Source organism: Papio anubis, chromosome 2 (genome assembly GCF_008728515.1).
Source record: "Papio anubis isolate 15944 chromosome 2, Panubis1.0, whole genome shotgun sequence".
In the NCBI taxonomy this organism is placed as follows: Eukaryota; Metazoa; Chordata; class Mammalia; order Primates; family Cercopithecidae; genus Papio; species Papio anubis.
In genome coordinates this window covers 125,200,531-125,226,853 of record NC_044977.1, presented here as the reverse complement: position 1 = coordinate 125,226,853, position 26,323 = coordinate 125,200,531, and the positions used below count along the sequence as shown (strand labels likewise).

Below are 26,323 nucleotides of genomic sequence, written 5' to 3'. Positions count from 1 at the left end.
TTCAAAATTTTATAAACAAATACGTCTATTTTAAGGGAGTTTTGAATGAAGTGGTGAACTACATATTTTTCAGTTCTGTGATGAGGGCATTTGCCAATTGCTATATTCTTTTAATATATTTATTTCTAATACCATGCTCTGTTATGTCTCTGCATGATGACTAAAGTAATTTGAGAAAGAAAATATTTTCATACATTCTTATGCAACTTCAATTTAAAATTAATACAACAAATGAATTTTAAATCATTTGGGGTCATAGGGAAATACAGAGAATAAAATAGAAAAATAACTTCTATTATAAGATATATTTTATATTTTCACCCATAGAAAAGCTTATAGCCCAGATCTCATGTATGTAATTCCAGAAAACCTCTAATAAATAAAAAGTCTTGAGATGTAGCTTTAGATGACCTTAGTTAATATTTATTTTACTGAGCTATTGTTCATTTTGTCTGTTATCTCTAATGTGTTATTATTCTTTATATTGAGCTTGGACTACATTCTAATAAAAAATGTGGCATACTCAAATAACTTAGTTCTTGTAAACATTCTCCTTTCACTTCTTTAAAAAATTTTCCTGAAAAATAAAAATTGGTAAATCAATGGATATCACATATAGATTGACTTAACTTTGCATCGCATTCAAGTACCTGAACTTTCTATCTTCGCCTTGCTGTGGGGTTGCTTGCCACCTTCATGGGGGCTCAATTTTTTTCCTTCTCAGCTGACAGGTGAATATATATGAAATTATTCCTTACTATCCCTGCACTGTACTTGCTCAATTAATCTGACATAATTTATTTTTCAGCTTTTCTTCCCAATAAACTTTAATGATGCCACTAAAGTCGTGAGACTTAAAAACAAGATTTTAAAAAATAATCCAACATAACCATAACTCTATATACAACAAAGATAATAAACACTAATATTATACTAGTTAAAGAAAAGACAACTAACCAGGACAGAGTTCTATTCTAGGATTTCTTTCTTTTGAAGTTAGATATTGTGAAGCAATCTTGTGAGAGAAGCGGGGGGAAGCTTAATAGTTCTGGAGTTAAAATGTATTTATATTTTTAAAATTTATATATCATTACATTGACTATTTGTATGAAATCTTCTCAGGTAAAATATTATAAGGAGCCTACAAGCCACAGATGTTGAATATTTCAATTGGAGTGATCGGCTGATTTCTCACATTCAAATTTTAAACTCTTAACTTTGTAGTTTGCTAATACACTAAAACCCAGAGAAAAGTTATTTAGTCCTAACAGGATAATTTTCTGTGTTGATTCACCACATCAAACAGTCATTGGATGAGGTTTCCCCCGGGACGAGATATGGCCAAGAGTTAGGTATCTCCCTTCAGCTAAGGAAAATATCAGAAAAGGTCTTATGGTATAGGACAGTCAGTCTGGAATACTGCAGTATATGGGGGAATAAATCTAGATAATTATAAAAGGAAACTGAAAAAGTATATCGCAAAATCAGTGGCAGTTGTCTTTAAGTGCTCAGACACAGATTTTTATAAAAAATTCTGGAAGCAGAAACTACAGAATTCTGATGGGCTTTTCTTCCTGGGGAAAAATATCGGTAAAAAATTAGTGGGACAAATCATGGCATCTGTCATTGCAGCTGATCTTGATGATACAATTAATACTTGACTTTTTCTTCCTCTATTTTTATTTCTATTTTAGATTCCCATTATCCTCAGCTAGTACTTCCGTTGGCCTGAGTGTCTTATTTCATGCAAGAAAACCAAACTCTCATTCCTGAGGGGTGTTAACCCATTGCCAACTATGCAATTCTCAGGTTATAACTGCTGAAGTTGTCTATTTACCATCAAAATCAGACAGTGGGGCATTAAGAGGTGCCCTAGCAATCACTTGAAGAAAATGGATTCCACTCTGTGCTACCAAACTAATGCAAGCATACCTTCCGGTGATCATTAAGGAGTTTGGTTTTAAGGTGTTCAGATACAAATTCCAGCAACATTTGTGGTTTGTCTTCTTAAACTTGTAACTTCTCGGCAGAGACACTTAGTATAATGAAGGAAAAATGAATACATTCAGATTTTAATTTTGCTATATATCAAACAAGAAACCAATCTGAGATTAAGTAAAAAACTAGCCCCCAAATAAAAATTAGTACATCTAATAAAGAACTAACCACACACAGAAACAGGGTATGCTTATTAATGGAGCAATACATGTGTAAGTGTTTAGTAAAGATAAAGGATGGTGAGTAGGTAGGGGAGAGGAAAAGGTAGGACAGCAGAAGAGTCTACAAGGATTACTACTGAATAAAATGGAAATACAAATATTTTACTCACTCGATATTCTGTTTCAGACGTTTGTCAGTGCTTTTTTTTAATTTTAATTTTTGGCTAGCAAAGTATATTTTGAGTGTTAAGCTATGACTGGTATCCTTATTGGCCAGAACCAAAGTTATTATTTTTGCAGACGTTTTGTCTGCTGTCCCTAATGTTTGATATTATGTCTAGCTATCTGGCAAAATCAGTTAAGTTTCCTGGTAGATGATGCCACACATGGACAGTTAGTACAGCTCTAAAATTAAAGGCACAGAAAAGAAATCTTGTGTTCTAAAAGTGGTAAAAGAAAATTCTTCATTATATTATAACATTCATTCCACAACATGATTTTTCTTTTAATTTTTGGAATGCACATATAAATAGCAATCAAAAGAATGATTTACTAGGATAATGGTAAGAAAAGTGCTTTGGGTGCATAAGCCCTGCTGTATTATCATTAACACATCAAACAACTACAGAATATTCTGAAACCAAATATGTGGTTCAAAGAATAGCTGACAATTTAGGGCACAGGTAAATAGGATTTGTTGTTCTTGTTTAGTTTGATTGATTGATGATCAAGGTACTGTGCCTTTTAAACGGAACACCCAAGAGCTATACATGCAAATTATTCTACATTGTAGAATATAAGGAAAGCATTTACTGTGGATGTGTACCATAGGTTAGGTTACATTTATCATTCACCTGAATGGACATTGTCTAGCAACATTCAGCATTAGAAAGTCAATCACAGGCCGGGCGCGGTGGCTCACGCCTGTAATCCCAGCACTTTGGGAGGCCGATGCGGGCAGATCACGAGGTCAGGAGATCGAGACCATCCTGGCGAACACGGTGAAAGCCCGTCTCTACTAAAAATACAAAAAAAAAAAAAAAAAAGAAAAAAAAAATTAGCCGAGCGGGTGGCGGGTGCCTGTAGTCCCAGCTTCTAGGGAGGCTGAGGCAGGAGAATGGCGTGAACCCGGGAGGCGGTGGAGCTTGCAGTGAGCGGAGATCACGCCACTGCACTCCAGCCTCCAGCCTGGGCGACAGAGCGAGACTCCGTTTCAAAAAAAACAAAAAAGAAAGTCAATCACAGAAGAAAAGATAAAGGGACTGTTATTATGTTCATGACATATTTACACTGGTCATATATCCATTATGTGCATAAAAGTAAAATAATATTCACAAAAGCAAAAGCAGAATTAAACTTTGAAATGAGAAAAACAGATTTTTTAAGTAAAAAATCCAGAAATTTACTTAAATAGAAACTTTATTATATCCATAGCTGAAAAAAATCCCACAACTATTAGTAGGAATGTAAATACGAAGCCTGATAAATATTTCATATTTTCAACCTTGCATGATACTTGCATGGTTTTAAGGCAGCATCTGTAACGTCATTTTTCTGCTTTATCTGGATGAGAGATCCATCATGCTGGGCATGCAGTGTTACCACTTTCGTCCTCATTTTATGCAACTTCTTTCCTTTCAGTGAATACAATATTTTTAAGTTCAATTTTTTTCTAGATTGAAGTTTAACATTTGATTTATTTAGATTTTGATCGCTTCATCCATTACTTATTGTCTAAAACTGATGTTATTAAAGTATTATCTTTTTGTCATTTTCTTTGCAGACTGAAATTTACTCTTCTCCAAAATAATCATATTCATTTTCAGAGTAGCCATCTTAGGCATTTTCTGAAGAGTTCTCGGCTGCAGTTTGGTGATGACATCTTTGTAGATGACATCCTTGTTGTTATACACGATGTAATCAAATACAGATATATTTCTGCTTGATGAATAGTAAACCCAGTATCGTACGGATGTCAAAGAACTTCTTGCTCCCAGAAATACTTTCTCTCCTTATGCACTCTAGCTGTAGTAATTGACAAAGGGATTATCTCTTCCTTGGAGATGGCAAGAGCTGTAGCAACTCCCCCACCGCCAACACCAACAGGAAGCTGCACAGAAAGCACCATATAGGACAAAGCATAATTTAGGTCACTACTTTCCCTTTCTGTTATGGGCAGATGACCAGTGTCAGTTACTGGCTACAGTGTTCCCAGCCTCCAAGTTTAAATTGACTTTGGGGTCTGGAAATGCAGAGTCAGTTGGTGATCTTTGATAAATGGCTAAAGTAAAAGCCTGATTGGACTGGATGTCCAGAGAACAGGAAGCAAACATGCTTCTTTGAGGTTGGGCTCTATATTGGAGCTTAACATTTGTGTGGTCGTTAGAGGGATAAAAGGTCAAGGGAGATTTTCTTCTGTTTTCCCATAAAATGTATTATAGCATGTTTGTATACAGGACTAATGTAACTGAGGGACAACAGTAATAATTTATTAGAGAAAAGAGATACATTTGAGAGCAAGGTCTCTGAACATATCAGAAAGATGAGATCAAGGTTGAGATAGCAGGAATTGGACTTGGGAATGTATGAGCCCAGTTTATCCATAGTAAAGGGAATTGGCAAAGCATTTAATAAAGGCCCCAATGCAGTTTTATTTTCAACATGGAATTTTTTCCTGACTCTCCTTAATTGTCTGACAATTCTTGGATTTGTGTTCCAATTACAAGGATATTGTTAATTGCTACAAGTAATTTCAGTGTACTTTATTGAAAGGAGAGGCTGCCTACTGGCTGCGGGGATGTGGGTGGAGTGTCTCGACCAGAGATCTCACTGAATGGGGTGCTGGTTGAATGTAAGCCAGCTGTCTGCCCTTCCACTCTTCCCCTACGTGATGCAAGAGAGGAACACACGCACTGGCAAAGTCTGTTCTCATTGCCAACATGCCGGCAATCTTCTTAGCATATTGTTTAATATCATTAGATATGACGTGCCCTGTTTCAATTTGGAGCCCAATTTAGTACTTTACCAAGACAGAGGAAATAGGAGAAAATTTCTGACACTCTCACCCTGTATCAATGAATTTCCCTCAGTACATGTTTACCTTAACGTGTTGTCTTCCTACTGTTGTGTGAAAGAGCTTGACTTCTGCATTTCAGAATTGAGACTTACCTAGGAGGCTTTTATCTTGAAAACTTATTTCTCCAGTTGTCAAATTTTAGCTTGCTAAACCTGATTTAAATTGTTTCGAATGTAAAGATTGGTAATAAGTTTGAGCAGAGATTGTTTCCTCTTTTAAAATCTTGCTACAGGCTTTTTGCCCTTTATTTTTTAACCCTTTCTGCTGAATACATTTTTAAAGTGATTGTGTTTTGTTTCATGACTTGCTTTAAATTCATTGAGTTTGATCACACTCTTGTTCTTCTTGCTTATTTGTTTGATTTTTCTTTTTTTTTTTGCCTATTTTGTCTCTACATCTTAAATATTCGAACATGTTGTAAGACAATCATTATTTATTTTTGTCTAGAAAATAAGATATAAAATGAACATACCTTTTCCATTTCTATGAATTTTTGCAATTAAAACAAAGTTATACTTTGGGTTTTGTTTTTTAAAAAAAATTTTAAAAGCTCAGTTTATTCTTTTCTGAGCTTTTAAATATTCAGTATATTTTATCTTTTTTGTGCGTAAAGTAATTTCTAAGAAGTTTTTCTCAAACGAAGCAATTCTTACCCTTTATTCCCAACAAATGCTAAAAATGGTAACTGTCCCTAGAGTCAGTAGAAGCTTCGCTTGTGTAAACTGCCAAATCAGTTCCCATGGGTGGAATTTGACAGCTGTATAATGCCACACCGCAAATTTCTCCATAGCTGAGCACAGGAAAAAATTCCATTTGAAGATTTGAAAGTTCAGGAGAAACTTCACTGAGTAGAAGAAAATGTCACACATTAGAATATATGCAGGCTTTTGAAACTGTTTTTATTTTTTCTTTGAAATATATCAAGGATCATGAATAGTTAAGGCCTTAATTTTACATTGCAAAACATGCATTGTTACTATAATCTTCTAATTTAGTAACTGAAATAAGTAATGATATAAATAACAAATTTTTCATAGTCAGAAATTGATAACCTAAGTGAATACCTTTCATTTTGTATATTAATGTAGAATTTTATATCTTAGATATAAAGATAATGTGCACTAAGATAATGTGCACATTTTGATTTTGGAATGAAGGCTTCTGTAAATGTGCCTTTCTGGAATAAACTCTCAGCATGGAACACTCAATACTTTCTTTGGCAGTACTGAAAACAATTATATTGTGCTTTCATTCATTTATTAATTTTTAAATGTGAGCTATCTGCCAGGCAGTACTCTAGACAATAGTGGTCAACAATAATAGGTAGGCCGTCTCTGTAGGATTTTGGTTTACTTTAGTTTAGTTTAAGGGAAGCCAGAAATGAGACAATGTTTGGAAATAATAGTCTATGTGAAATACATAGGAACAATGGACCGTTCTTAAATATCAGATAAACCTAGATTTAAATCGTAACTCTACCAGTTCCAAATATAATAATTATACCCATTAAATAATGTTATCATTAAAATAAAACAAGATACTTCTTTTTGTGCTAAACAAATAGTAAGCATTCTGTTATTTTAGTATAAACATTTATAGCTGTAATTGTCCAGAGTTATGAGCAATGCGCTACGAGAGTACAAAAAAGGTGTCCTTGTAGCTATCTTGGAAAGCTTCCAGATTAAGTATATTTTGAGATTTTAAAAAAATATAAAAATTTTTCCAAGCATTTGAGTGTATAGTTTTTCTAAAAATTATGATAGTCTAAGAAATCATAGTGGTATTAAAGAGCTGAACATATGATTTAAGGAATTATGTATTCTGTTTATGGCTGTAATTAGCATGTGTTCAATGTGTCAAAGGTGCCCAGCAATAATGTAGGAAAGTTAGTCAGAATTTATATCTAAATTATTTTAAATTTAAATGACATGACTACTGTTACAGCAAACCTACGATTTTTTTTCAACAGTGTAAAGGAGGTCTTGAACGTCTACTTAGCCACACTGATTTTGAAAGACTGTTGTAAATACTTGAGAAACTCCACAGCATTTCTATATTTCTTGGTTAAAAATAATATTAATATTAAAATAGTTTGGTATTGAAAAAACAAAAAAGAGGAAGAATTACAGATCGTATAAGGAAACAATAAGCGTTTGATATTTATATTAAAAATAGATTAAAGGTTTCTCAATATCTACATCAGGTTGAAATAAAATATGAAAAAAGAAGACTTGAGCAAATGATAAATCCAAAGATTTAAAGAAAAATAACTCTCTAATCACTTTCTTGTGAAATTATAACATTTGAAGTTTAATCATTATCGATATCATAGAAAAACCATATGCACTGATCATGTGTTTAAGGTGATATATACAGGATTCAAACCCTCAGTCATCAACAGATCAACTAATAATAATACATACAAGAAACTAGCACCTACTAATAAGTTATGTTGGAAATCTGTTTGATGAGAACAAAGAGAATAATACTAATCTAGGTCGGCAAGTTTGAAAAGAAAGTAAATGTGTGGATTGCCTTTGTTGGCATTATATGTTTGACGTATCAATGGTTTCTTTAGAGAATATTCAGCTTTAAGGGACAGTGGGGCAGTTTTGACTTCCAAATTTTAGCATAATCTGAGACAACTGTTGGTGATATGTTGTTTCTCAAATGTAAGAGAAGATGTTTTAGACTTTAATTCATGACTCACCTTGTTGAGTAAATTTTGCAGAGTAGTTCATGGGCACAGAGACTGAATACTATAATACTGAATACTGTAATAATGGAATTAAAAGAATTCTATTAGTCATTTCAGCTAAAGACATGGTTATCCACATACTCTGGAGCAAGTGTTATTTTGACTGTGTCTTGTGCCCTAAAGCTGACCTGTAAAACTAAGTTACAATGTTCGAGCCCTAAGATATTTTTTCCTTCCCCTAAGGACAGTCTTCTTGTTACCACCTTGCTAAGAGAGAACAAGTTTCTTGTACACCCAAGATAAAGCTGATGAGTTTTCGCAAGAGGAGGAAGTAATTCCAGATTAGTCTCTTCTTTCTGTTGCCTAAAAAAGAGTAGGGGTATAAGAGAGAGAGAGAGAGAGTGAGAAGAGAAGGTATGAAAGTGTGGAATTGAGGGTGTGAAAGAGAGAAGATGTAAGAGTGGAAGCAAGAGAGTTTAAGAAATGATTTAGGAACAAAGAAGTGTGAAGGTGAAAATGTCAGAAAAGCTGAAAGAAAGATAAATACAAAATGAGTAAAACAGACAGAAATAGGTTAAGAGCATGCTAGAGTTGAGTAGGAGAAAGTGAGTGGAAGAAGACAAAGAAGGAGGTCTGAGCAAGAACAGAAAGTATGCAAGAGCGAAGAGAATACTTAAAGATGTGAAGTGAGTCAGCATGCCAGTGAAAGGCAGTGTGTATGAGAAAGGAATTGAAAAGGTTGAGTTGTAAGAGCAAGTGAGAAAGAGGGAGAAAGAGTGTTAGAGAAAAACAAAATGGGATATGTATGATCAAGATAAAAAGTGAGTGTGAGAGAAAATGATAATGTTCATTCTCTCACAGAGAATGTGAGAGAACAGGAGAAATCTATATTTACTTATGGAGAACAAACACTTTGAGTCTACTTGGAATTTTCTTACACTGACGGAAATGTGCTGAATGATGACCACCTCAAGTGGTTAACACAGCCCTGTCAATGTGTGTGAGGCGACGAGTTACAAGGTCAAAGTCAGGGTTAGTACAAAATATTATTCTCTGGACAGAGGAGGAAGTCTAAGAGCTTTCCTCTTTCTAGGAAGTCTAAATATTTTCACTTCTGTCATTCATTTTTTTTTTTCCTGGATAACTCATTGTGAAAATTGCACATACCAGGATGAAGTCACTAGTCAGACCCAGACAATTTGGGACTGAGAAAGTATGAAGAAAATAAACTCATATTTACATGTATATGTGCCTGAGATTTAGCAAACAAACAAACAAAAATCTCAAAGAAATTTACAAATTACTCATCTCCACCAATACATTTATTATAACTCTGACTTTGAGCCTCTGGAACCAATGAGCTCTGTCTAAGCAGCTTACATTAATTTCTTCCTTTTGCTAACTAAAGCTTCCCTTTACCCTTCTCTCAGCAGAAGCACCTGTGGCTTGCCGCAGTCATTCATGCCAGATGGTAATCCTACATTTTTATTCACTAATAAATTTAACATGTTTGGAAATATTTTTCCTCTGATGCGTTTTTTTAAGGCAGATGTAATCCAGTGTTAGAAGCAGTTCTGCAGAAAGAATACCTCTGCTTATGTTGTGGGAAAAATTGTGTTCCTGTCACAGGATCAGCAAAGGTTAGGCACACTGACACTTAAAGGGAGAGGGATTACAGAATTTATTGGGCAAAAAGGAAAAATACTCTCAGCAACGTGAAAGGGGTTCCAGTTAATAGGCCCCCATCTCACAGATTGAATCTCAGGTTACTACCTGGGAACAGGAGAGGCTAAGCTCTTTCTCCCTGCAAAGGGCACACATTTCCTATGGCCCTACCCATCCTCCCAGTGTGCAGGCCAGTTGGAGATTCTCTGGGAACCTTCCCCCGTATCTGCCTCCTTCATCCATCACTTACAGATACCTGAGCAACACTATCAGTTTTTAATGCCACCATTCTCAATTAGCTCCTGCTGTGGAGTAATACAGAGATAAAAATTGTGGAAGTTCCCTTGGATTCCCTTCTTATACCATATAGAAAAATCAACTCAAGATGAATTAAAGATTTAAATATAAATCCAAAACTATAAAAAACTCTAGAACAAAACCTAGGCAATGCCATAGGCACAGGCAAAGATTTCATGATGAAGACACCAAGAGCAATTACAACAACAGCAAAAATTGACAATTTGGATCTAAAAACTAAAAAGCTTCTGCACAACAAAAAAAACTCTAATGAAACTAAGCAGCTTTCAAAAAAAAAAACTCGAATGAAACTAAACAGCTTTCATGATGAAGACACCAAAAGCAATTGCAACAACAGCAAAAATTGACAATTTGGATCTAAAAACTAAAAAGCTTCTGCACACCAAAAAAAAACTCTAATGACAACTAACAAAATATCAACAGAGTAAAGAGACAAATTACAGAATGGGGTAAAATTTTGCAATGTTAGACAAAGGTCTAATATCCAACATGTATAAGAACTTAAACAAATTTACAAGAAAAAAAAAACCATTAAAAAGTGGGCAAAGGACATGAACTGACACTTCTCAAAAGAAGAATAGATGCTACTAACAAACATATGAAAAAAGCTCAACATCACTGATCATTAGAGAAATACAAATCAAAACCACAATGAGATACTATTTCACACCATTCAGAAGAGTTATTATTAAAAAATAAAAAAAAAATAACAGATGCTGGTAAGGTGGTAGAGAAAAGGGAACACTTTACATTGTTGATGGGAGCATAAATTAATTCAACTATTATGGAGGACAGTATGGCAATTCCTCAAAGACCTAGAGGCAGAAATACCATTTGACCCAGCAATCCCATTACTGGGTATATACCCAAAGGAATATATAAAGACACATGCACATGTATGTTTACTGCAACACCGTTCATAAGAGCGGTGGAATAAGGAGATGGAATCAACCCAAATGCCCATCAGTGATAGAATGGATAAAGAAATACGGTACATATACAACATGGAACACTATGCAACTGTAAAAATAAATGAGATCATGTTTTTTTGCCAGAGACATTGATGGAGCTGGAGACCATTAACCTTAGCAAACAAGCACAGGATCAGAAAACCAAATTCCATGTATTCTCACTTATAAATGTGAGCTGAACGGTGAGAACACATGGACACTTTGAGGAGAACAACACACACTGGGGCCTGTCAAATGTTGGGGGGGTGGGGAGGGAGGAGGGAGAATATCAGGAAGCATAGCTGTTGGATGTTGGATTTAATACCTGGGTGATGAGATAAGCTGTGCAGCAAACCTCCATGCCATACATTTACCTATTTAACAAACCTACACATAATGCACATTTACCCCTTTTATTTCAGTTAAAAGTTGGCAAAAAAAAAATGGTGGGAATTTCCAACGAGTCTTTAACTGTTTTTGTTTTACAGTCTATTCCTTTCTTCCTTGGCCCTCTTCAAGACACCCGCTTTGTTTTTCTTGTCAATTATCACCTCATCCACTTCTTGGGATTTAATTTTCTGAAAAATAATAAGGATGGTGGTTTCCTCTTCCTGAGAGGGAAAAAATATTAATTTAGGATTTGAGCAAATCCAAACTGTTACAGACCTAATTTTGGGAGTCACCTGACTCTGTGATTTCCAAGCATTTGTTATGCCATTTCCTTTTCAGAAAGCAGAAATAATGCCACACTTTCACTACTGAATCAAATACTTGCCTATGAGCATTAATTTTCTGGAAAAAAAATAATATGATGGTAGGTTTTCCTTTTCCTGAGAGGGAAAAATAATTTTAGGATTTGAGCAACCAAACTGTTGACTCAATTTTGGAGTCACCTGACTCCCCAGATTTCCACATTTGTTATGCCATTTCCTTTTCAGAAAGCAGAAATAATGCTACAATTTGGTAATTACTGAATCAACACACGCCAAGGAGCAAAATTATCAATAAATAGTGGAAATATTTATAGTGCATCTCCTATTAAAATCCCGATTGCTCCATCAAAACTCCTGCCTAACATTAAACAACATTCACTTAACTAGATGGCATTTCAAAATACTAAACTTATTATAGAAAGACATAAAAATCAGGGCCTTATTATTCTATGCACTAGTCCTTGTAATACCCTTATTTTACCTATTTTAATAAAGCAATCAACTATGGGTGGAGGTTTGTTCAACACTTACAAGCAATAAACTATATTGTTATTACAACACATCTAATGTCTCCAAATATCCATACATTATTAAACTCAATGCCCTTTGAGAGCTGGCATTTTATGGTCATTGATCTGTACATTCTTCGGTACTTCAATAGATCAACCCACCCCAAAACTTTTTGCTTTTACCTGGGAAAACCAGAAATACACTTCAATATTAATGTCCTAGGGATTTATTTAAAGTCCTTCCTATTTCTCTCAAATAGTAAGGGCAGACTTGGAGGATGTGTTTTGTTTCCCTGAGGCTCCACTTTACTACAATATGTAGATAACCTCCATCTTTGCTCTCCTTTACAGGTATAGTGTATTTCTATTAAAACAATTGGCTTTTAAAGGTAATTAAGTCACTAAAAATCATAATAATAATTGTACCCAGTAAAATCTCAGGTGAAATATTTGGGCCATTTAGTTTCAGAAAATTGATTACATTTAGATCTGGAGCAGATTCAAAGAGTTTTGCACTTTATCAAAATAAAAAAGCCAACTTGTTTGTTTCTTAGACTTGCCGGTTACTGTCATAATTGAATGTCTAACATTTCTCTTCTGGTGCAGTCCCTGTTTGGTTTACTTAAAGTTACCAAATGTGACCTTGTTATTTGGACAGAATCTGAAAAGCAAACTAGTTAAATGAGTAATTGATAAATATTCCAGTTCTAGCTAATCCTGATTATAAAATCCCTTTTCCCTTTTTGTATATGAAAATAAAGAAAGTACTTTTGGGGTGTTAAACCAAAAGTGTGAAGGCCAATACTGTTCTCTAAGATGCTATAGTTGACAGTTGGGTTCCACTGCATGAATATTTTTGCTCCACCTAAGAGCAATTCCTGCTACAGCCATATCAGTCAAGGCAACTGAAGAGATTGTTATGGGATACCCCCAACTATATTTGTTTCTTATGCTGGGGAAGCTTATTCAACCTCTTTCTCACATCACACTTAGCAGTTTTCTTCCAGGAAACTTACTTCCAATGAGCTTTTCCTGAGAGCTGCATCTCATTTATTTTTCTAATGCTGCAATAGCCTTAACTCTACAACTCTCCTGCCCTTTCTTTCAGATGAGACACCACATGCCTGCTTAACTCTGACTGATGATCTTTCAACTCATTGGAGAATCTACAGGGAACTTCACTAGACAACACTGGACAACACTGCAAGTCTTTGTTTACACACAGCTCATATTTAAAGAATGATTCTGGTAAGTGTTGTCAGGCTACACAAAAACTACTTCCTTTGAGATTGCGGAAGCAGCTCTTTTGTCTTTAGCCACTTCAGCCCAGCAGGCAGAGCTATTTGTCCTTGCTTGAGTTTATCTCCTCGCATAAGGAAAAACTGTGAATGTTTATACAGGGAGTAGGTAAACTTTTGGAATTGTTCATGATTTTGGAATTTTGTAGATTCAAATAACTTTCCTCACTTTCAATGGAGACAATATGAAGAATGACCCTTATGTAAAATAATGATTAGATGCTATGTAGTTACTTGCTGCTCTAGCCATTATCAAAATTCCAGGCCACTTGAACCTAGATACTCTGGAAACTAGAGAAATTAACTTGCTGATAATGCAGCAACAGATGCTGCCCTTATAGGTCCTAGCAATCAAATCTCTGCCATGTTTCTCCTAGAGAGCCTCCCGATGACAATCCTCAAACAATTACTAAAGGTGCACAGAATTGATCATCAAAAGCTGAAAAAGAAATTTAAATAAAGAGTGACAGTTGATTGAGTGATAAAGAGGAATTCTGGTTTTGGAAAGATTAAAAAAAAAAAAAAACTGTTCTGTCAGACTCCATGAAATGTTCCTCATTAACTAACATAGATAATATAACTTATTGGGCTACAGAAAAGATTATCAATTTTATGCAATAATACTGGTGAGGCGACATCAATAAAGTGGCCAAAAATGTTTATTTAGCCTGCCCCACCTGTCCTATATTTAATCCTAGAAGGCCAGTGACACAACCCCTGACCATTTTAATCTACAAGATGAGCCATCTGAGGTTGGCAAATGGATTTTCATACAGCTTACTTCCTCGCATGGATACAAATATGTTTCTGTCTTGATCTGTGTGTTCTCCCATTGAGTTGAAGCACTCTTCTGCAGATGAGCTAGTATCTCAGCAGTGACTAAAGTCCTTTTATAAAAGAGAATCCCTACCTGGGGAATACCCCTGGAGCTCCACAGTGACTCATTTTACTGAATAAGTGATAAAACATGTGTGTGCTATCTGGTTAATCTTATCACACTTCCAATGAACTTATTGTCTCCAATCCTTTGGACTAGGTACATGAACTAGTAGTACTCTAAAGACTTAATTGACAACGCTTATGGAAACCTCACACTTGACATAACCAAAAGTCCTTAGAGCTTATGAATTTAAGAGACATTTCCGTTGGATTACATAATCTCTCACCATTCCAGATAATTACTGGACAACCCATGCATTTGGCCTAAACTTATTTTGACACAAAATTAATAAAACATGAAATTATTTAATATTGTGAAAGTATAATCAAGGCAATGGATAAAAAATATACTCTGGCAGAAAAATCCTTCCACAGTGCAACCCCAGGAGACCTAAAATGCCATAACTTACAATCAGGAAGTTTTGTCTGATGGAAACATTTCCAAAAGGACTTACTCCAACCTCAATGGAAAGGTTGGAAAGGTTCCTATGAGGACCTGTTGACTAGCACCTGTGCCCCTAAACTTAAAGTAATTGATTCCTGGATACATGTATCTCATCTAAACAAAACATCTCCTTTGTGGACCTGCATTCCTGTCAACAAATTGAAATTAAAAATGCCTGGGATTTGAATCAGATAGCATCTGAATAGATGGCTTTTCCCAAGATGTTTGGACCAGGCCTGTATATCATTTTCTAATTTCTGATTCTCATTTATTTTATATCCCTCTTCCCTAAAAGGAAAATGCCCTTACTGACATTTTCCAGTCTGTCACCACAAGGAATTCTTAATAATTTTTGGATGTGCCATCAGAAACTTCAACATGTTTCTGACTCTAATAACCCCCAACTTCAACCTGTAACAGATTTCACTAACATCCCATCTCCAACCGCCTGAAAAAATTGTACTGTTGAACCGTTCTGTGTGAGTAAGCTTCCTTATTTACCCTTAACTTGCCTTACCTTTTTAGTGGCCTCCCAATTCTGACCTCGGGGATTTTCAATAAATCATTACTTCTAAATTGTTCATTCAGACTCCCTAACATCTGTAGAAAAAGTTCTTGTAACTGATTTAAGGATGAGAGGTTATTATAGCTTACAGTAATACAACTGACCCTGGTTTAATTCTACCTTATACAGAAAAATCACAGATGGAAGAAGTGTCTGAGCTCTATGTTGGATATATTTACTTTTGTGTGTGACACATTTTAGTATGTGCCCCCAAATGTGTACACATTTAAAGGCCAATGAGGGTTAGCATAATTGTGATACATAATTGACAACTGACATCTGAAACCAATCATGGGAATAACCAATGGATTAGCTCCCTCTCACTACATCGAAGGGTCAAACATGAGTAACGTGGTGAGCTCTGGGTCTCTGGATTTGCCAGATCTTTTGTATCATGGTATGGTGTATCCACTAATGAATAAGAAAGAAATTGATCTCCTACCCTAGGAATTCTTGCAGACTCTGCTGCAATGGATATTGCTATATAACAGCATTTGTTAGCTTCTGCTGTAAGGGTAATCTTAGATAACTGGATTGCTCTTGATCATTTATTAGCTGAGTAAAATGGTGCCTGTACTAATGCTGCATGCTGTACCTGGATAAATTCCTCTGGGAAAGTTGAGGCTCGGTTATATAAAATAAAAGAAAAAGTCATCTGAATATAACAAGTCTCACCTAGTTCCTCTCGGTCATTTGATCTGTTCAGTTGGTTGCCTGTAAATCTAGGTTCGTGTCTCAAAACCATAATGCAAACTGGAATTGTAATATTGCTATTATGTTTGCTTTATATTTTTCTTTTTAAAATTTGTGCCTGTTTCCTGTTAAATCTCTTCAGAAATTCAACTCCTGAAAAAATAATTTTGGCCCACTGCTTTGAGATGATAGTGCTATGTAATAGTAATCAAACTTAATGATGCAATCTAGATTAACTAAGACAGAGAACTTCTCTTTCTATATTCATTGTTGCTCAAAAGTGATTAAAAGGGTCTTGACACTCACTTTCAACTATTCATTATCTTTCCTGATGTGGACCCAGACCAATGAACTAGGACACGTTCATTCCGGCACCAAGGGGCACTCACAACTTGAATACAACATGAATGAATAGGATGCTTTTGAGGAAATATCTAGACCAAAAGGGGAAATGTGAAAGTTGCAGCTATCAAGATGAAGTCACTAGTCAAACCCAGACAAATTGTGGCTGTGAGAACATGACGGAAAAAACCTCATACTTACCTGTTTGAGATGAAAGAAAAAAAAATATCTTGAAAATGGCCCCACAAGAAGTCCCTTCATGCTCTTCATGTTCTCCCGCTTTTCATGGCTTGCATGTTACGTGCACACTTACGCACATATTTCTATGACAAGGTTTATGACTAGACATTCTTTAGGACTTCAGCAATTCAGATAAGATGCTCCAGAAGATAACATTTGTCCAGTAACAACATCTCCACCAATAAACCGATGACAATTCAGGCTTCGAGACTCTGGGACCATTGAACTCTGTTTGTCAGCAGGTTATGTGAACTTCCCCCTTTTGCCAATAAAAGCTTCCCTATACTCTTCCCTTGAAGGATGAACCTGTGACGTGCCAAAATCATGCTTCTATAATATAACCTTTTTAAAAAAAAATCCCAAATGAAATTCAACATATTTGGTAGTATTTTTCTCTGATTTTTAGGTGGACATTATTAAAACCAAAATTCAAACAGAAATAAAATCTTGTCTATATAAATTCAATTTCTAACTCTACAGGTGGATATTGCCACAAAATTTACTCTTAATTTATTTTATCCTTCTGTTTTGAGTTTCTTGGTAGCAGGTGATGATAATTAAGACAGGTGAAACTCATGATGTCTGAAAATGAGCCAGTTTCTTGCTAAAATAACTGTGTGGAAGCAGTATAGGAGCAAAACAAACTGGTTGAATATCTCATCATAAAAATGATAATACAATCCCTTATATAATTCTGGCATCAAAAATTGTGCCTAATTCCCTTATTATGTTGATTGTGTCATACCTACTCTTGTTGCATTTAGTTGCATGAGAGAGTATTCTCTGAAGGATTGTAAATATTAATTGGTATCATACTTAATTGAAATATTTAATTATAAAGTTTCATTGCATTTAATGATTCCCAACTCTATATGATTTTCTAACTTTGTTATTGCTCTGATAGTTTCTAATGTTAACTATATGGCTTAGCATTGGTGAGATATCAAGTGTTTTCTCATTTTAGAAGATAGATTTTAAATTTTTAGTATAAGCATTGTTAATTTAATGACATTATAAAACATTATAACTACCAGGAAAATGACTCCAAAATTAGAAAAGGAAATGAAGATATTACTGAAGTAAATTGTTATGCTAGAAACATAATTGAGGCTGACATGTGATCAAAATTAAAATATAATAGTTTTCTAGTACAAATGTCAATGATATTTGTAAAAACTAAATTAATTTATTCCTTTAAATATCTTAATGTTGTGGGATTTTGACTGAACTTAAGAATCCTGGCTGAGAATTTTTTTCTTTTTTGTTTTTTACTAAAATGTGCTTATTATTTCACTGGGAAAAAACCTATGTTAAAATAGTAAACTTTGTACTCTAAAGCTGCTAAATAACGATTTCAAACTATTGTGTGAATAGGGGAAAATGTGTCTCCCTAGTAATCACTTTTAAGTTATAAATAAGGGTATTTTATATATTTCCATTGATATGACAATCAATGGGAGTGTTTCCTAATGTTTTAATTGAACACCTTTTATACTCAAGGAGACAAAAAGGTATCTGACTCTATAAGATTTCAAGGTAAGGAGGCTACCTTCTGTGCAGGATGGATTTTCTATAGATATTTTAAGGATGCTCATTAGGGAGTGCACTTGAGAACAACACCTACAATGTTGTAAGAGACACAAGATGGGGCAGAGGAAGAGGGTGAACTCTGATGCACTTACGCCAGCCATGCCAACCAATCTAATAAGGAGTTGACTCTCAGGCATTACCTCAAATAAGCCACAGGGATTTGGCATTTGTACCTTTGTATCAACAGTCCCTGGATGCAAGCTGCTCCCAGGAAAAGGCAACAACCTTGGGAAAGGTATTTCCCTTTGGTCAGGGCAATTCCTGGGGAGGATCTTAGCTATGATCCTTCAATATCTAAAGCGATTTTTAAGAATTAAAATGATTTAAGTATACTTTTAGTTGATATTATTGTCTTGTAGTAAACACAACTTCTCCTAAGTGTTTTCCAGGAGTCTTATACTGGGATACGCTTTGGGGATAAAGAGATGACTCAGGCATTGTGATTTTTTCTCTCAAGAAAGAATGCTGAAAGAAGAAATGATATGCTTCTATGCAATAAAAATAGGCCTAAATGAGTAATTTCAACCACAGAGATGACTTTCCTCATTGAAGAACATGGTAAAATCTGGAGGTATATTTGCTTGTCAAAACTTGACGGGATGCTACTAGCCTGCTAGAGATCAGAGTCTTGAGATGTGGATAACCATCTTCAGTGAGCGATTCCTCCAAGCTGCTCAATCAACAGTCCTTCAAAATAAAATTCTTCTAAACCCAAATGTCAATAATGCTAAAGTTGAAAAACCCTGACCTAGATTCTTTGACTAAAGTATGTATTGGACACAGTAAAATAGACAGAAATATTGAGTTTTGTTTAAAAATGACTCACAGAAGAAGTAATAGAACGGTGTTCTTTACGTGGGGAAGGTGGGGGATAGAATTCAGGTGTAGCAATAAGGACAAAGATACATGAAACAGTCAATGTGTCTGCAATGCTGTGAGCAGAAGAGTAGCTCAGGTTGATGTCATAGGCTTAGTCAAGGCCAGAGAAATAAATTTAGATTTCATTCTTAGTGTTGAACAAAGGTATGGGTTGGTTTAATGCTAATTGCCCTGCTTTCCTTAGCCTAGTACCCTCTATGTACACAACTTTTGCCTTCTTTTATTGGATGTTCTCGTATCTCCTTTATTTTTATTTTCTTTAAGCAAAAGCAAGTTTATTGGAAAAGTAAAGAAACAACAAAAAAATAGCTACTCCATAGAGCGATCAGTACTGAGGGCTGCAGGCTGGGATGATGATCTTTTATCTATCTCATTCACCCTACTCCCTGGCTTCTGGTTAGGCGCTGGATATTTCCATTCTGGAGTAGAGTTGCTGGCATGATGTCTCTTTTATGGCTCCTCAGATCTGACATAGATAGAAGAAGAAAGAAAATAATTGACAAGTCAGAGACATTCAGTGTAAGAGAAATTAACCAGTTACTTGTGGGTTGGTGTCATAACTTTCTTATGCTGATGTACAACATTGAATGAAAGACACTACTGTGTTTAAACATTTGTATGGAGAGTCACATTTTGACAGGCTAAACTTTCTCTCCCATTCCACTTATATCTTCATTAACTTTACTATCTGAACTGGCACATTATTTTTTAAAGCCCACTTAAATCAGTGAGTGTTCATATTCTAAATAGATAAGATCATTATCCCTCCGAACGAGAATGTGTTGCTTCCTTACCAACAGTATATTACCTTTAAAAAGTATTACTCCTTGGTATGCAGGTCAACTGCAGAATTTCTGTCAGGAAAGAGAGAAGAGGTCTAGGGCTAATGAATCACTGAAATTTATTCCATTGGTTTGTATGTATCAACAAATTATTTAAAATACTTACAAATTGGTACAGCCTCCCGATGATAATATATATAAAAGTCTTGCCTGACTTTTATTTTTTGACCACCAAGCCTACTTGGAATTTCTTATGAAGTAAGAAAAGCTATAAACTGTTGTTGCAAGGAGAAATGTTAGCAATATTAAATGTAATCATGTTATTAGGTTGACAATGTTACCTGTAAGGCAGTTATTAATTTTGATGTTATTGCTTTATATAAATATTTTAAAACAAATTCATTTTTCACTTCCTGAATCAAACATCATCATAATCCCTTCAGAAGCTTGCAAAAATTAGTGCCTACATGTAAAGTGACCACAAGACATATACTAAATAGCTCTGTCCATACTCTTTGCTATGAAAAGTCCAGTAGGAGTCTTTACTAAAAATAAACAATAGAGATGAGTATAATAATTAGCCTATAAGTATACTTATTGTCAAATATTTATTATCCATACTAGCAAAATAACATTTTAATGAGACTTTTATATATAAAGTTTGTATTTATAATAGAATATCATGTAGTGATTGAATGTAATTGTTGTAGAATTTTATTGCCTACAGAACAATAATGGAAAAGTAAAATGTTAGTTTTTTAAAACACAATTTGTAAAATAGTAACCATTTGTTGAATTCTTTTATAACATATTCATAAATATATCAAGTCTGAAGGGTATTCACCCACATGTTAAGAAGAGTATTAATGTGTGGTAAAATGTTTTGTGGTTTTGTCTTACTACGAGCATATGTTAGTTTTTAATAAAATGTTTTTCAAATTAAAGGAAAAAGAGCATTGACTAACCATCAAGAGTAAAAAAGTGATTAAAAATAAATAACAGAAAACTATGAACAAGTATAAGGGATTTAATTTTTACATTCTAATAATGTCCCCAAGCCATTATATTGCATATACTGTATAACCAAATTAAAATTTAATTATATTAGCATTTAGTATACTATTGGACTTTTCCTTTCTTTTTCAATTTGGAATTAGTTCATTTCCAAATGGCTGTTTATTGATTGCTCACTCCCACCCATTCAATTTATGCCTTTCTAGTCATTGTCTCCTAAATTAAGTGTTCATGACTTTATGCATATTTGTCACTTATTGAGAAGTTCACACTTCCCTTTAGGGATACGAAGCAAATGAGATTTTTATAAATGAATTTTGCAGCAATCCTTATTTAGTGATTTCTTCTTCAGGGACTTAACCAAGGCAGGGACTGTCGAAGTGGTACGTACTTTTGAAGAAGAGTATTTTATCTCTGGCATTGTTTATAATTGATAACACATGGTGATAATATAAAGCAGACTAAAATTTAGTGAGTTTATTATTGCTTTTATATTGTCTACTGACAATGCTGCCCCAAATGGCTATTCATAATTTGAACTGCTCCCAACCCATTCCCTTAGTATACTGCTGTGCTTGTTCAAAGCATGTGTGAATTTCAAAATTCATGAATAAAATTGTTACGTGTTAATCGTGTAATGGCATGCAAGCTTGTAAGCTCTCTTGAGGCGCTAAATTGGACACCTGAAGCCATAATTAACTGAAGTTCCAAATTAGCAATTTGTGAATTAAAATTTATGATTAAATTGCCAATGTAGTATGAAAATCCTGCTGGTCTAAGAGAATTCTGCTATTCATCAAATATTTTGTTGAGCACCCACTTTGTGAGTTTAGAAATACAATTATAAATATGATAGCTGTGACCACTGTTCTCAAAGAAACTTTTACAGTAAGGTTAAGTAGAGACCACGTAAGGAATTCTGAGAGTTTTGAGTTCTATTTAAGATAAATATTTAGTGCTACAATTATAAAGGAAGATGATGGCAAAAGAAGAATCACACTTTTAGCTTTGGTGAGAACGGCTAACTCTACAATGTAAATACAAGGGATAATACAAAAGGGTTAATGATTCAAATCTTATGTTTCAAAAATGTATTATTATTGCTCTGTAGCATGGGTGTACATAATGAATTCCTAGTATATAATAATTTAAACAAAATAATGACACCATGGAAAGCCAGAAGAGCTATATGATTTTCCATGTATTCCTTGTATAAGAATCCTAGGTTCTCCTTTCTGAGAATAGCCTTTTTATTACAGATACAATATAACAAGGCCAGAGTTCATTTTCTTGATTTTTATTCTCACTGTCATTATGGTTCACACTTCCCTGAGGCCACAAAACTTCTTTACTTTGAAAAGATTTTCTTTCTATTGGATAAATGTAAATAGTGATAATGTTAAATATTTAATTAATCAGAATAGATGAATTAAAAAACAGAGCAGGATTTGCTGTTTGGATAGTCTGAATCCTGATACAAAAAAATGAACTCTCTCTCAAGTAGGAAAAAAGTAAAATAACAGGTTCACTGTAATGGCTTGCTAATTGAAAGTAATAATTGAACAATTAAAAATAGAAGTATCTGCTATAAACATAAATTCAGTGAAACAACTACTGGGGCATAAAAGTCTCTATGAAATGCTCTCTTCTTCTGGTCTATGTGGTGTGATAAACATTTACAACTTTTAAAATTACTCTGACTACCAGATATATAGTCCACATTTTAAAATTTCTATTAATTTTAAGTTTGAACTAAAATTCACATCATGAGAATGATGCATATCCAAATAAGGAACCATATGGCAGGCTTTTCTTTGGAAAAAGCTTTTCACATGCCCCAAACACACATACACTCAGTGTCCTAATTTGTGAGTTTCTTTTTAAATGTTGCTTTTTAACTCAGCATTACTGATGATTAGAGAAATGCAAATCAAAACCACAATGAGATACCGTCTTGTACCAGTCAGAATGGCTATCATCAAGAAGTCAAAAAACAACAGATGCTGGAGAGATTGTGAAGAAAAAAGAACACTTATATATTGTCAGTGGGAGTGTAAATTAGTTCAGCCATGTGGAAATCAGTGCAGTGATTCCTCAAAGAGCTAAAAACAGAACTACCATTTGACCCAGCAATCTCATTACTGGGTATATGCCCAGTGGATTATAAATCATTCCATCATAAAGACTCATGCATGCATATGTTAATTGCAACACTATTTACAATAGCAAAGACACGGAATCAACCCAAATGCCCATCAACGGTAGACTGGATCAAAAAAAACAATTCACACCTATGCAACATGGAATATTATGCAGCCCTTAAAAAGAACAAGATCATGTTCTTTGCAGGAACATGGATGCAACTGGAGGCCATTTGCTTTAGCAAACTAATGCAGGAACAAGAAACCAAATACTGCGTATTCTCGGTTATAAATGGGAGCTAAATGATGAGAACACATAGACCCAAGGAGGTAAACAACAGACAATGGAGTCTACTTAAGAGTAGAGGAGGAGAGCAGGAAAAGGAACAGGAGAAATAACTACAGGGCAGGAGGCTTAACATCTGCATTATGAATTAATTTGTACAACTAACTGGTGTGACCTGAGTTTGCTATATAACAAACCTGTACATGTATCCCTGAACTTAAAATAAAAGTTTAAAAATTTAAAAAAAAAATGATTGTTTTTTTCAATAGATGCCTTTGTTTAAAAATAATGACCAAATACATATATCTCCTCTTTTTAATGTCTAATGTAAGAGATTTTAAAAAGAGTACATGTCTAAACATAGAACTGAGATAAATTTGAATTGAATAAGATTGCATTTCTTTTATTTTGGAAAATAGGAGTAGGCAATATAAATTAAATTAAATTATGGTAAAACAAAAATAAATACATTTTTGCATGACTAAAAAAAGATAAAAATAAAAGTCACTTCTAGAGACTAGAAGCAACAAGTGCATATTGTGTACAGAAAAGCTATGGTAAGCACTGATAGTGATATTTTGGTAACAATGGAGTTCTATTTTTAAAATACACGCCAAATATTTTCATAAAAATGTCTCAGCAAGCATTATTTATGGGCAAATTAAAGATACCAAATTATATATTATTTAAAAACTGAATTTGTTGCTAGTTATCTATCAATGTGTAAGAAATTAACACAAACAGGCAGCTTAAAACAATACCCATTCATGATCTCACTGGTTCTGGGGGTCAGGAGTCCAGGCATGGCATGGCGACTTCTGTAAAGCTGCAACCCAGGTGGTAGGCTTCCAGGCTGTCAGACTGAATGCTTCAGTCTTCATGTGGCTATTGGCAGGAGACTTCTCAGTTTTTGCCATGCACATATCTTCTTAGGCAACTCAAAACATGTGAGCATACTTCTTCAAAGACAGCAAAGGAGTATCTGCTCACCACAAATATATTCCATTCTTTTTACTTTTAACATAAAGAATATATATTTTGTATGTTATTTGTGCCCATATTGTGTGACTTAAATCCTAGGAATGACCTAAACCACTGGATCCGTATGAGAGTAGCAGCAAAGTTAGTAGGTCCTGAGATTCTTCATTAAGAGAAAATCTACAATGGTGATACTTAGTGTGGAGATGGACATGCTGGTGGTAGTAGTAGTCATAAATAATTATTATAAGTGTCTATTTAAAGTTTAAAGACATAGTTAATATATCTATGATGTTGTGGCAGACACTGCTGCTTTTCTATTCCAAGAGACATTTCTAATCATATTTGCTCTTATAATCTTTTTGTATATAACCTAGAAAGCCATGTAGTTACTTTTCTAGTCTATCTTGCCGCTAGTTGTAGCCAAATTACCCACTTTTGGCACACAACAAATAAGATGATATGTTTTGTGATGAGAATGCTTTGGGTAAAGCTTCTACTTTTCTGATGAAAACAGAAACCATGCTTGTTATGTCCCTTCTCTTTTTTTTTCCAGCTTGAAGGCAAAAACCATCCTGCAACATTACTGAATTTTTGAGATAATCAGATAAATATCAGTAGTGATGCTGTTGAGCTGCTGGAAGAATGGCAATCACATTTTATATCTGCGGTACTGGCTATTCTGTTTCTTGCAACTAAATGAAATCTATAAACAGGAAATGAAATTATAAACTGGAATTTATAATGCAAACCACAGAAATAACACCAAGCAAAGATACTAATAAATAAATGATGGATTAAAATCATTCATAAATATGAATTTACAAAATATTAGAGGTCTATTACATATTTTCCAAGTAGGTGTCTTCTGTTAAGAGTTTTCCAATGCTTCCTAAATTAAACTCTACTGTTTATTTGAATTGCCTGGGGATCTCAGTAAAAATGGAAATTCTGATCCTACAGGTTTGTCATAGAGCCTGATGGTTTCTGCTTCTCACATGTTCCTAGATGATGCCAATGCTAGTCGTCCACAGAATATACTGTGAGTAGGAAGTTCTAAAGAACTAATTTTTCCTGCTATCTAATTTCTTTAAATATTTTTAAAATTTGTATAGAATTAGGAGGTACAAGTGCAGTTTGTTACGTAGCTATATTGCACAGTGGTAAAGTGTAGGCTTTTGGTGTACCCAATACCCAAATAGTAAACCTTGTACCCAAAAGGTAATTTTTCAACCCTTACCACCCTCCCATCTTGCCACCTTTTGGGGACTCCAGTGACTGTGAGTCTATGCTGTATATCCATGTGTACCCATTATTTAGCTCCCACTTATCAGTGAGAAAATGTGGGATGGCTTTCTGTTTCGCTGAGTTACCTTACTTTACATGATGGCCTCTAGTTCTGAACATGTTGCTGCAAAAGACATGATGTCATTATTTTTTGCGGTTCAAATGCATTCCGTGTTATAATACCAATGAAAAAGGACACCTGATTTATTCTGTTTAGCTTTATTTAGTTCATTGCTGTATCTCATTGTCCACAACGTGTTATTTCAAGTAAGAAATGCTGAAAATTTGCTTGTTTTAAAAAAAAAAAAAAAAGCCCAGTTGAAGTGGGTAGTCAATACAGAAATGAACTGCTTCCTTGGAAGGAATAAAAGCCTGATTAAAATCGGTGTAAGAGATAATGGGAGCTGAATAAATGTAAGCTCTACATGTAAAAACTTTTCTGTACACATTTAGGAGTGACATGGAAGAATATCAGGGTCAAGGGAGGATAGTTTTTATTTATAGGTATGTGATTTTTTTTTTCTAAGATGAGAATTTATTGTGTGTTTGTACTATGATGGGAATGATCCCATACAGAGAAACAATCTGATATTACAGATGTAAAAGGGAAGCTTGCCAAAGCATGTGTGTGTCATGTTGAAAAGGATAGATAGATTGTAGCAAACAGGTACAAGAGTTTTCTTAGGAGCAAGGATGGTTCACCCAGAGATACTACAGGGGAGAGTTAATATGTGTGTATAGATGTAAATAATTTGT

General features: G+C 34.5%; 1 long non-coding RNA gene across 1 annotated transcript; it reads left to right on the top strand.

Moving 5' to 3' along the window:
- Positions 1 to 11,864: 11,864 nt before the first annotated feature.
- LOC116273808 lies at positions 11,865 to 25,914 on the top strand. The gene is made up of 2 exons (XR_004182236.1): positions 11,865 to 13,336; positions 24,837 to 25,914. It is a non-coding gene; the product is annotated as an uncharacterized LOC116273808 (long non-coding RNA).
- Positions 25,915 to 26,323: the final 409 nt, after the last annotated feature.